Below are 13,540 nucleotides of genomic sequence, written 5' to 3' on the forward strand. Positions count from 1 at the left end.
GGCTATTCGGGGTCTTGTGTGTTTCCATACAAATTGTGAAATTTTTTGTTCTAGTTCTGTGAAAAATGCCAGTGGGTAGTGTTGTATGAAAGGAGAGAAGGTTAGCACTCTCCTTGAAGGTACCCATTATATTCATCTGTAACTGCCCTGTCTGGCCTCTAAAATACAAGGAGGATAATATCTCGAATTTAACTAAGTAGTAATCCTAATTGTAGCTACTGTAGTGGATGTGATATCATTGTTATAGCAGATTAGCACAGCCCTTAATAAGTGGTATGTGGCTATTAATCTGACAAATGTGTTGTTTTCAATACCTAGAAGCAGGAGGAGATTAAGCACTTTGCTTTTACATGGAATGGACAATAGTATACATTAATGGTCTTGCTCCAGGGTTAACTCTCCTATACTCCATTAAAACATAGTGGAAAATACCTGGACCATCTGGACTTCCCATGGAACACCACACTGTTCTATGACATTAGAGATTTCATGTTAGTTGAACTTCCTGCATAAGAAACTGGCAAGTACTCTGTATACCTTGGTAAGACACATGCACTCCAGAGTATAGGAGACAAACCCTATGAAAATTCAGGCCTACCCATGTGAGTGAAGTTTTTAGGGTCTGGGGCTTGCTGAGACATCCCCTCCAAATTAATATTGAGATCTATTTCAGGTATGGGTTTAATTTTCCTGCCCAAAGTGCCTCAGACAACACCACTATACAAAGGATCACTGTCTCAGATGAAGTGAGCATTTTTATAAAAGAGATGTGGTGGTGGACCCAGAACCAGGAGAGTCACTGGTCCTATCACATACTGTATCCCTCCAAACCTGCAGGCCTGATACAGAAGTAGAACAGACTTATGAAAGCACAGCATCATGTATGCATGGGCATGATTCTTCAGGATAGGGTTCACACAAATCAGTAGCCATTGTATGGGGATATTTTCCATAAAGGGGAACCCAGGTTGTGGAAGTAGGAGTAGCTTTCTCTACTAGCGCCCCAAGTGATTTCTGTCACTGCAACTTCATGCTCTGCAGGCCTAGAGGTTCTAGTTTGCATAGGGGAAATGCTTCCAAATAGGAACACAGTAATAAGAGTCATTAAATTTTACTGTGAGGCTACTGCCTGCTCATTTTGGATTCCTTGTGCCAAGAGGCTGGCTGTCAAGGAAAAGAGTCCCTGTACTGGCGGGGTAGCTGACTTGGATGAGGTAGCATTGCGTTACACGATGCGGGGGAAGGAAGACTTCTGCACTTAGCTGGTCCACTGGAATGCCCCTTGATAACTTCCCTAGGCAATTTTGATAGCAAATGGACAAAGCCTAAGCATCCACAGCCTATGACAAACATGGTAACTCAGGACTTAGATCCCTCAAGGAAGGGAGTCTGGATAGCCCCACCAGACAAGCCACCTAGCCCAGCAGAAGGGCTAGTTAAATGTTAAGGAGATATAGGATCTGTGGAAAAGGAGAGACATGATGAGTTTCAAGATCAAATGCAATGTCAGGATTTGGAATTTTTCCTCCTAACACTGTCGTAAATTTCTCCAGGAAAAAAAAAGAGTAAACAGAATCCAGGATAAGCTGTCTCCAGATGAAGTGAAGTTATGTTTCTCAGAATGTTTCTGAGACTACACTCCTTTAAACCTCCCACATGCACATCTCCATCTCAGTCTGTTTCTCAGAAAACCTAACTTAAGACAATATCATACCCACTGAACAAGTTGAGATCATGAGGATATGATGCATAATTTAGCACTGCTATAAACTAACAGACAACAAGGGTTCTGAGGAGAAAAGAAAGTACTCCAACTATACAACCACACACGGGAAGCCGTGATGGCTCTGAACTGGTGGTACTCAGCTCAAATCCAAATTAATCTTCATAAATATAAAGAAATGGATCCTAAGTTGTGGTAGTGGTGTTAAGTGAAACACATGAAGTTGAATCTCTGTAACCTAAATGGCTGTATCTTGTGATATAATCACAAGACATAATACAGTATTTTGAATTCAAACTTATCTGAATTAAGTAATATTCCTAAACTGCAAAGCAAGTATGAATCACTGGCATTTGAATACACAGCGTTCTTTCCCACACTGTTTATACCTTTTAAGCACATTATCATAATAAACATATAGTTGAGTGGCAGCTGAACCAAGTATAAATTCAATGTTCAAATGAGACTGAAATAAAGCATCTCCCTGAAGAACAGCAAAAACCTGGAGCCAAACTAAGTGTCCAACTAGAGAATTAGTTTAATAAGTCATGGTATAGTATATCATAATCAGTGATGATATGAGTAGATTTATATTTATTGACATAGAAAGATGTGATGTATGGTATTACTAAGTGTCAAAGCAGGCTGCAAGTTAATATTGTAGGATACCTTATTATTATTTTTTTTGTCGGCGTTGGGTCTTCGTTGCTGTTTGTGGGCTTTCTCTAGTTGAGGCGAGTGGGGACTACTATTCATTGCGGCGCACGGGCTTCTCGTTGCGGTGGCTTCTCTTGTTGCAGAGCACAGGCTCTAGGTGCACAGGCTTCAGTAGTTGCAGCACACGGGCTCAGTAGTTGCAGCACGTGGGCCCTAGAGCGTGCAGGCTTCAGTAGTTGTGGTGCATGGGCTCAGTAGTTGGGGTGCGTAGGCTCTAGGGCACGTGGGCTTCAGTAGTTGTGGCTCGAGGCTCTAGAGTGCAGGCTCAGTAGTTGTGGCACACGGGTTTAAGTTGCTCTGTGGCATGTGGGATCTTCCCAGACCAGGTATCTTTCCCGTGTCCCCTGCACTGGCAGGTGTATTCTTAACCACTGTGCCACCATGGAAGTCCAGATGACCTTATTTATGATAACTTATAGTCATATACGTATATATATAGAAAAATTCTGAATAGAATTACATCAAAATTTTATTCATTAATAATTATAGTTATAATTATTTTGATTATTATCCCAGATGCTGCCAGTGTCCCATGTAGTACTGCAGCCAACTTCTAATGGCTTCCTCTGTGTCTGACAGCTTTTTATTCCAGAACTGTGGAAGACAGCTTGTCTGGCAGCAGGCTGAAAATGCTGAGGTAGTAGCTCACCCTTGAGGTGACCTCATTCTGAGGCATTTTTTTTTACAGCATTTCTCAGTATTTCTCCATGAGATTTCTCTTTAGTAGCCCACTGTGATATCTGGCTTAATAACACACCCTCACTGGTTGGATTCTCTTCGTTATATTACTCCTCCATTCCCATAAGTATTCTGCATTTCTGAAATAATCTGCTTACACTCAAATCCTTGTTTCATCTGTTTCTGGGCATACTCATAGTAAGATATCTACCTGTAATTTTCAAATACTTCTACTAAAGCTCAGATGATTTATGTAATAAGTTAATAAAAGTTTAAAAAACATTTTATATATGATGTTTTATAAGTCAGATGTAAAAAAACATAAACAGAAGGAAAGTTAAAGAAAAGTTAAAGAACACAGAGTTCTTTCTGTGTTCTTCAATAAAGATATTTGTCTATAAGTGTTTGTTTTAAAGCTGTGATGGGGGCATGAAAACTACTTTCAAATATTTAAAGGGCTATTAAGTAAAAGAAAAATTGATGTATTCATCATGATACTAAAGAAACCATAGAAAAAGAGGCTAGTGGAAGTCACAAGGAGAAGAATTTCTATTTAAATAAGAACTGTCTGGCAGTTAAAGCTGCTTCAAACTGGAATAAACTGTCTCTGGGAAAAGAGCATTTTTGTCAGTGACAAGTGCCAGACTGTGAAGAGAACCTGGCTGACTCTTGACAGGGACAGTTGGCTGGAAGGATCTTTAACATCCCTCTCAACTTGGAGAGTCGCTAATTCTGAGCCTAATTAATCAAACTATGTGGATATCTGGGAATCATTTATGCTTTCTTACTAATGATACTAGGAGTACTGGATTATTTGGGACCATATGTTCATTCCTAGACCTTCAAATGTGAGATAAGGGATCACTGTAGCACCTTGTACAAATGGTAAATACACATTCACAAAACATAGAAGTGGAAAAAGATTTAGGAGTCTGGATAAATCACAAAATGTGGATCCAAAAATGTTAATTTAAAAATTGACATTATTGACACTGACTTTAGTCAGACCATGAAATAGGTCTTTTTTCATACAATTTTCCAGCATTTGAAATATGTAAGCCAGAGACCATCAAGAAGTGGTCAGTTTGAATAAACAGGAAAATTAATTGTGCATCCTTAAAACAAAAGGAAACACACTTCTCCCATGGCCTGCATTATGAGAGAGTGAAGAAATGGAAATAAAGATTCAATGTGTAGAGACTGGTTCAACATGGTGGAGTACAAGGGCATGCGCTCACTCCCTCTTGCAAGGGCACCAGAATCACAACTAACTGTTGAACAATCATTGGCAGGAAGACACTGGAACTCACCAAAAAAGATACCCCACACCAAAAGGCAAAGGAGAAGCCACAATGAGACAGTAGGAAGGGCACAATCACAATAAAATCAAACCCCATAACCGCTGGGTAGGTGATTCACAAACTGGAGAACAATTATACCACAGAAGTCCAGCCACCGTAGTGAAGGTTCTGAGCCCCATGTTGTCAGGCTTCCCAACCTGGGGGTCTGGCAATGGGAGGAGGAATCCCCAGAGAATCAGACTTTGAAGCCTAGCGGAATTTAATTGCAGAACTTTGACAGAACTGGAGGAAACAAAGACTCCACTCTTGGAGGGCACACACAATTTGTGTGTGCACCAGGACCCAGGGGAAAGGAGCAGTGACCCCATAGGAGACTGAACCAGACCTACCTGCTAGTGTTGAAGGGTCTCCTGCAGAGGCGGGGGGTGGCTTTGGCTCACCGCGGGGACAAGGACACTGTCAGCAGAAGTTCTGGGAAGAACTCCTTGGCTTGAGCCCTCCCAGAGTCTGCCATTAGCCCCATGAAAGAGCCTGTACCCTTCAGTGTTGGGTCACCTCAGGCCAAGCAACCAACAGGGAGGGAACTCAGCCCTACCCATCAGCAGAGAAGCAGATTAAAGTTTTACTGAGCTCTGCCCACTAGGGCAACACCCAGCTCTACCCACCACCAGTCCCTCCCAAGAGGAAGCTTGCACAAGCCTCTTAGAAAGCCTCATCCATCAGAAGGCAGACAGCAGAAGCAAGAAGAACTACAACCCTGCAGCCTGTGGAACGAAAACCACATTCACAGAAAGATAGACAAAGTGAAAAGGCAGAGGACTATGTACCAGATGAAGGAACAAGATGAAACCCCAGAAAAACAACTAAATGAAGTGGAGATAGGCAACGTTCCAGAAAAAGAATTCAGAATAATGATAGTGAAGATGATCCAGGACCTTGGAAAAAGAATTGAGGCAAAGATCGAGAAGATGCAAGAAATGTTTAACAAAGACCTAGAAGAACTAAAGAACAAACAAACAGAGATGAACAATACAATAACTGAAATGAAAAATACATGAGAAGGAATCAATAGCAGAATAACTGAGGCAGAAAAACGGATAAGTGACCTGGAAGACAGAATGGTGGAAATCACTGCCACGGAACAGAAAAAAGAAAAAAGAATGAAAAGAAATGAAGACAGCCTAAGAGACCTCTGGGACAACATTAAAGGCACAGACATTCGCATTATAGGGGTCCCAGAAGAAGAAGACAGAATGAAAGGACCCGAGAAAATATCTGAAGAGACAATAGCTGAAAATTTCCCTAATGTGGGAAATGAAACAGTCAGCCAAGTCCAGGAAGCACAGATAGTCCCAGGCAGGAAAAACCCAAGGACGAACAAGCCGAGACACATAGTAATCAAACTGACAAAAATTAAAGACAAAAAATATTAAAAGCAACAAGGGAAAAACGACAAATAACATACAAGGGAACTCCGATAAGGTTATCAGCTGATTTCTCAGCAGAAACTCTACAAGCTAGAAGGGAGTGGCACAATATATTTAAAGTGATGAAAGGGAAAAACCTACAACCAAGATTACTCTACCTGGCAAGGGTCTTATTCAGATTCAACAGAGAAATCAAAAGCTTTACAGACAAGAAAAGCTAACAGAATTGAGCACCACCAAACAAGCTCTACAACAAATGTTAAAGGAACTGCTCTAAGTGGGAAACACAAGAGAAGAATAGGACCTACAAAAACAAACCCAAAACAATTAAGAAAATGGTAATAGAAACATACATATGGTTAATTACCTTAAATGTGAATGGATTAAATGGTCCAACCAAAAGACACAGGCTCGCTGAATGGATACAAAAACAAGACCCATATATATGCTGTCTACAACAGACCCACTTCAGACCTAGGGACACACACAGACTGAAAGTGAGGGGATGGAAAAAGATATTCCATGCAAATGGAAATCAAAAGAAAGCTGGAGTAGCAATACTCATATCAGATAAAATAGACTTTAAAATAAAGAATGTTACAAGAGACAAGGAAGGACAGTACATAATGATCAAGGGATCAATCCAAGAAGAAGATATAACAATTATAAATATATATGACACCCAACATAGGAGCACCTCAATACATAAGGCAAATGCTAACAGCTATAAAAGACGAAATCGACAGTAACATAATAATAGTGGGGGACTTTTAACACCTCACTTACACCAATGGACAGATTATCCAGACAGAAAATTAATAAGGAAACAAAAGCTTTAAATGACACAATAAACCAGATAGATTTAATTGATATTTATAGGACATTCCATCCAAAAACAGCAGATTACACTTTCTTCTCACATGCACATGGAACATTCTCCAGGATAGATCATAACTTGGGTCACAAATCAAGCCTTGGTAAATTTAAGAAAATTGAAATCATATCAAGCATCTTTTCTGATCACAGCACTATGAGATTAGAAATAAACTACAAGAAAAAACTATAAAAAACACAAACACATGGAAGCTAAACAATATGCTACTAAACAACCAATGGATCACTGAAGAAATTAAAGAGGAAATCAAAAAATACCTAGAGATGAATGAAAATGATCCAAAACCTGTGGGATGCAGCAAAAGCAATTCTAAGAGGGAAGTTTATAGCACTACAATCTTACCTCAGGAAACAAGAAAAATCTCACATAAACAACCTAACCTTACACCTAAAGTAACTAGAGAAAGAAGAACAAACAAAACCTAAAGTTAGCAGAAGGAAAGAAATCATAAAGATCAGCACAAAAATAAGTGAAATAGAGAGAAAGAAAACAATAGCAAAGATCAAGGAAACTAAAAGTTGGTTCTTTGAGAAGATGAACAAAATTGATAAACCATTAGCCAGACTCATAAAGAAAAAATGGGAGAGGACTCAAATCAATAAAGTTAGAAATGAAAAAGAAGTTACAACTGACACCACAGAAATACAAAGGATCAAAAGAGAATACTACAAGCAACTACATGTTAATAAAATGGACAACCTGGAAGAAATGGACAAATTCTTAGAAAGGTACAGTCTCCAAAGACTGAACCAGGAAGAAATAGAAAATATAAACAGACCAATCACAAGCACTGAAATTGAAACTGTGATTAAAAAATTCCCAACAAACAAAGGTCCAGGACCTGATGGCTTCACAGGAGAATTCTATCAAACATTAGGGAAGAGCTAACACCTATCCTTCTGAAACTATTCCCAAAAATTGCAGAGGAAGGAAAACTCCCAAATTCATTCTATGAGGCCACCATCACACTGATACCAAAACTAGACAAAGATACCACAAAAGAAGAAAATTACACACCAATATCATTGATGAATATAGATGCAAAAATCTTCAACAAAATACTAGCAATCCAAATCCAACAATGCATTAAAAGGATCATACACCATGATCAAGAGGAATTTCTCCCAGGGATGCAAGGATTGTTCAATATCTGCAACTCAATCAGTGTGATACACCACATTAACAAATTGAAGAATAAAAACCATATGATCATCTGGTGGTGGGATGAATTGGGAGATTGGGATTGACTTATATACACTAATATGTATAAAATAGACAACTAATAAGAACCTGCTGTATAAAAAACAAAATAAAATTCAAAAATTTGAAAGAAAACACCACCTTATGATCACCTCAATAGATGCAAAAACAGCTTTTGACAAAATTCAATGCCCATTTATGATAAAAACTCTCCAGAAAGTGGGCATAGAGGAAACATACCTCAACATAATAAAGGCCATATACGACAAACCTACAGCTAACATCCTACTCAATGGTGAAAAGCTGAGTGCATTTCCTCTAAGATCAGGAACAAGACAGGGATGTCCACTTTTGCCACTTTTATTCAACATAGTTTTGGAAGTCCTAGCTATAGCAATCATAGAAGAAAAAGAAATAAAAGGAATCCACATTGGAAAAGAGGAAGTTAAACTGTCACTGTTTGCAGATGACATGATCCTATACATGGAAAATCCTAAAGATGCCTTCAGAAAACTATTAGAGCTCATCAATGAATTTGGTAAAGTTGCAGGTTACAAAATTAATACACAGAAATCTGTTGTATTTCTATACACTATCAACAAAAGATCAGAAAGAAATTCAAGAAGCAATCCCATTTACCACTGCATCAGAAAGAATAAAATACCTAGGAATAAACCTATCTAAAGAGACAAAAGACCTGCACTCCAAAAAGTATAAGGTGCTGGTGAAAGAAATCAAAGAAGACACTAACAGATGGAAAGATATACCATGTTAGTGGATTGGAAGAATCAATATTGTCAAAATTACTACACTACCCAAGGCAATCTACAGATTCAATGCAATCCCTATCAAAATACCAATGGCATTTTTCACAGAAGTAGAACAAAAAAAATCTTAAAATTTGTATGGAGACACAAAAGACCCCGAATACCCAAAGCAATCTTGAGAAAGAAAAACAGAGCTGGAGGAGTCAGGCGCCCTGACTTCAGACTACACTACAAAGCTGTAGTCATCAAAATGGTATGGTAATGGCACAAAAACAGAAATATGGAACAGGATAGAAAGCTGAGAAATAAACCCACGCACCTATGGCCAATTAATCTATGACAAAGGAGGCAAGACTACACAATGGTGGAAAGACAGTCTCTTCAACAGATGTTGCTGGGAAAACTGGACAGCTACATGTAAAAAAATGAAATTAGATCATTCTTTACCACCATACATAAAAATAAGCTCCAAATGGATTCAAGACCTAAATGTGAGACTGGACACTATAAAACTCCTAGAGTAAAACATAGGCAGAACATAAATCTGCTGACATAAATCACAGCAATATCTTTTTCGATCTGTCTCCCAGAATAATGGAAATAAAAACAAAAATAAACAAATGGGACCTAATTAAACTCAAAAGCTTTTGCACAGCAAAGGAAACCATAAGCAAAACTAAAAGACAACCCACAGACTGGGAGAAACTATTTGCAAATGATGTGACCAACAAGGGACATGTACACTGCTATATTTAAAATGGATAACCAACAAGGACCTACTGTACAGCACAGGGAACTCTGCTCAAAGTTATGTGGCAGCTTAGATGGGAGGGGAGTTTGGGGGGAGGATGGATACGTGCATATGTACAGCTGAGCCCCTTTGCTGTGCACCTGAAACTATCACAACATTGTTAATCGGCTATACTCCAATGTAAATAAAAAGTTTAAAAAAAAGCATGAGTAAATGGTGAAAAGCTGCTGATATTGTGAAAAGACTTAGCAATTCAAAGAGAGGGACTGAAGGACCAATCTGAACATTCAGCACAAATAACACCCAGCAAAAGAAATATTTTCAGGAAGTAGGGAGGGACTTTTAAAAATCCTTTTACTTGTATCTTTAGTGAGAGTTGAGATGCTGTTACGTTGATTTAAAAAGATCAATCTGAAAATAATAAAGAGTTCTTAAAAAGAAAAAAATAAAGTAAATTACAGATATGTAACAACATGATGTGAGGAATTCCAGGAAGGATTACTCTCCTAAAAAAACCTGAAGTTGTACCATTCATAATTTATTTTGTTAGGCAGTACCTTTTGACATTCTTTCTTTTCCCCCTCCTTCTCCCATCCTCTCTTTACCATTCCTCTTACTGTCCTCTTACCTACCTTGATACCCTCCTCTCTTTACCATGTAATATTCTCTTGTAATATGATTATGTAGTGATTAAGATATTAACATTTAGTGAGAATTGTGGTAATATTATTTTGGCCCCTTTGTTCATCCTCCAGACATGTCTAGCAAAACCTTGACTCTAGATTAATTAAACCAGCTGCCTTCTTCATTATACACCTGGGCTTCTGAACACTGCTAGAGAAAATTATACAGTCAGGTGCCTTGGATCCACAAAAAAACCTTAGTCAACAATCCCATTTATCATCTCATCAAAAAGAATAAAATATATAGTTATAAACCTACCTAAGGAGCCAAAAGACCTGTACTCAACTATAAGATGCTGATGAAAGAAATTAAAGATGACACAAACAGATGGAAAAATATACCATGTTGTTGGATTGGAAGAATCAATATTGTTAAAATGACCATACTACCCAATGCAATCTACAATTTCTATGCAATCCCTATCAAATTACCAATGGCATTTTTCACAGAACTGGAACAAAAAATTTAAAAATTTGTATGGAAACACAAAAGACCCCAAATAGCCAGAACAATCTTGAGAAAGAAGAACAGAGCTGGAGGAATCATGCTCTCTGACTTCAGACTAAACTACAAAGCTACAGTCATCAAAACAGTGTTGTACTGGCACAAAAACAGACATATTGATCAATGGAACAGGGTAGAAAGCCCAGAAATTAACCCTCGCACTTATGGTCAATTAATCTATGACAAAGGAGGCAAGAATATACAATGGAAAAAAGACAGTCTCTTCAATAAGTGGTGCTGGGGAAACTGGACAGCTACATGTAAAAGAATGAAATTAGAATATTCTCTAACCCCATATACAAAAATAAACTCAAAATCAATTAAAGACCTAAGTGTAAGACTGGATACTACAAAACTCTTAGAGAAAAACATAGGCAGAACACTCTTTGGCATAAATCGCAGCAATACTTTTTTGGGATCTGTCTCCTAGGGTAATGAAAACAAAAGCAAAAATAAACAAATGGGACCTAATTAAACTTATAAGTTTTTGCACAGCAAAGGAAACCATAGACAAAATGAAAAGACTACCTATGGACTGTGAGAAAATATTTGCAAAAGATGCATCCGACAAGGGATTAATTTCCAAAATATACAAACAGCTTATACAGCTTAATATCAAAAAAACAAGCAACCCAATCAAAAAATGATCAGAAGACCTAATGGACATTTCTCTGAAGAAGACATATAGACGGCCAGCAGGCACATGAAAAGATGCTCAAAATCACTAATTATTAGAGAAATGCAAATCAGAACTACAATGAGGTATCACCTCACACCAGTCAGAATGGCCATCATCAAAAAGTCTACAAATAATAAATGCTGGAGAGGGTGTGGAGAGAAGGGAACCCTCCTACACTGTTGGTGGGAATGTAAACTGGTGAAGCCACTATGGAGAACAGTATGGAGGTTCCTTAAAAAACTAAAAATAAAGTTACCATATGATCCAGCAATCCCACTCCCGGGCATATATCCGGAAAATACGAAAACTCTAATTCAAAAAGATACATGCACCTCAATGTTCATAGCAGCACTATTTACAATAGCCAAGACATAGAAGCACCTAAATGTCCATCAACAGCTGAATGGATAAAGAAGATGTGGTGTATATATCCATACAATGGAATATTACTCAGCCATAAAAAAGAATGAAATAATGCCATCTGCAGCAACATGGATGGACCTAGAGATGATCATATTAAGTGAAGTAAGTCAGACAGAGAAAGACAAATATCATATGATATCACTTATATGTGCAATCTAAAAAAATGATACAAAGAAATTTATTTACAAAGCAGAAATAGACTCACAGACATAGAAAACAAATTTATGGTTACCCAAGGGAAAAGGGAGGTGGGGGGAATAAATAAGGGATTTGGGATTAACAGTTAAACACTACTATATGTATAACAGATAAACAACAAGGACCTACTGTATAGCACAGGGAACTATATTCATTATCTTGTAATAATCTATAATGGAAAAGAAGGTGAAAAAGAATATACATATAAAAATGTATATATATATATATATAACTGAATAACTTTGCTATACACCTGAAACCTTGTAAATCAACTATACTTCAATAAAACATAAAAAAAATTCTTAGTCTCCAACTGTAACTAGCATTCAAGTTACCTAGAAGCATTTCTACATGTACTACAATGTCTATTTAAGGCCCAAGAGAATAAGGAATCCTAAAATAATATTAAGAATATTATTGCAGGGGCTTCCCTGGTGGCGCAGTGGTTGAGAATCTGCCTGCTAATGCAGGGGACACGGGTTCGAGCCCTGGTCTGGGAAGATCCCACATGCCGTGAAGCAACTGGGCTCGTGAGTCACAACTACTGAGCCTGCGCGTATGGAGCCTGTGCTCCACAACAAGAGAGGCCACGATAGTGAGAGGCCCGCGCACTGCGATGAAGAGTGGCCCCCGCTTGCCGCAACTAGAGAAAGCCCTAGCACAGAAACGAAGACCCAACATAGCAATCAATCAATCAATCAATCTTTAAAAAAAAAAGAATATTATTGCAGTGATGAACCAGAGATGGGGTTCTGGCCAGGAAACAGAACAAAGTTTTCCCTCTCATTCACTCCTTCCATACTAAACTCCTTCCACCCTGCCACCACTTCTATACAGTTGCAATGTCTTTCTTGATTCCATACTTGCCCCCAAATATTCATTCTCCATATAGCAATCATGGTGAGCTTTTAAAAATGCAAATCAGATCAGATAATTCCCTTGCTTACTCTCAGTGGCTTCCTACCATACTTAAACTGAAACTCTTCTTATGAAGGCCTATCAGACTTCACATGATCTGCCTGCTCCCCTAACTTTTGCCTACTCCTCTCTCTCCACACTGGTATTCTTGCTGATCCTCAAAACTAAAGCATGTGTCCACCTCTTTTGCACTTGTTGTTCCCTCTGACTAGAACACTCTTCCTTAGAGTTTGACATGGTTCACTCTCTCATTTCATTCAGGACTCTGTTCATATATTACCTTCCTCTACCTCCACACCTATCCTCTTTCTTATACCATTAGCACAAGTGTTGAGATATATCAGTACTCAAGGTTCTACTTACTACTGTATAAGGGAATTTTGATGGAGCAAGTAACATACTCCCATACACTATTTCTACTGTGTCAATGGCTTATAATATGCCTACACATGGAAAGGCAGATGTATCTTTGTATCCTTCAGAAAGATATAAACTTGTTAAAGCAACAGTCTAGAGAAGGCTTGGTGGCCATGATGGTGGAGTAGGAAGACCCTGAGCTCACCCACTCCCATGGACATACCCAAATTACAACTATTTACAGAGAAACTATCTATGAGACAGTCTATGGAGCCCAGCAGCATACTCGCCTCTGGTCACCAGAGCTATATGCTCTAG

At 38.4% G+C, this 13,540-nt stretch overlaps 1 long non-coding RNA gene and 1 pseudogene across 1 annotated transcript in view; one reads left to right on the forward strand and one right to left on the reverse strand.

Annotated features, from left to right (window-relative positions):
* The window catches only part of LOC133084141 (uncharacterized), a 131,210-nt gene that overhangs the window by 25,551 nt on the left and 92,119 nt on the right, over positions 1-13,540 (reverse strand). The window lies entirely within an intron of this gene.
* LOC133086087 (U6atac minor spliceosomal RNA) lies at positions 79-120 on the forward strand (annotated as a pseudogene).

This window comes from Eubalaena glacialis, chromosome 2 (assembly GCF_028564815.1).
Source record: "Eubalaena glacialis isolate mEubGla1 chromosome 2, mEubGla1.1.hap2.+ XY, whole genome shotgun sequence".
NCBI lineage: Eukaryota > Metazoa > Chordata > Mammalia > Artiodactyla > Balaenidae > Eubalaena > Eubalaena glacialis.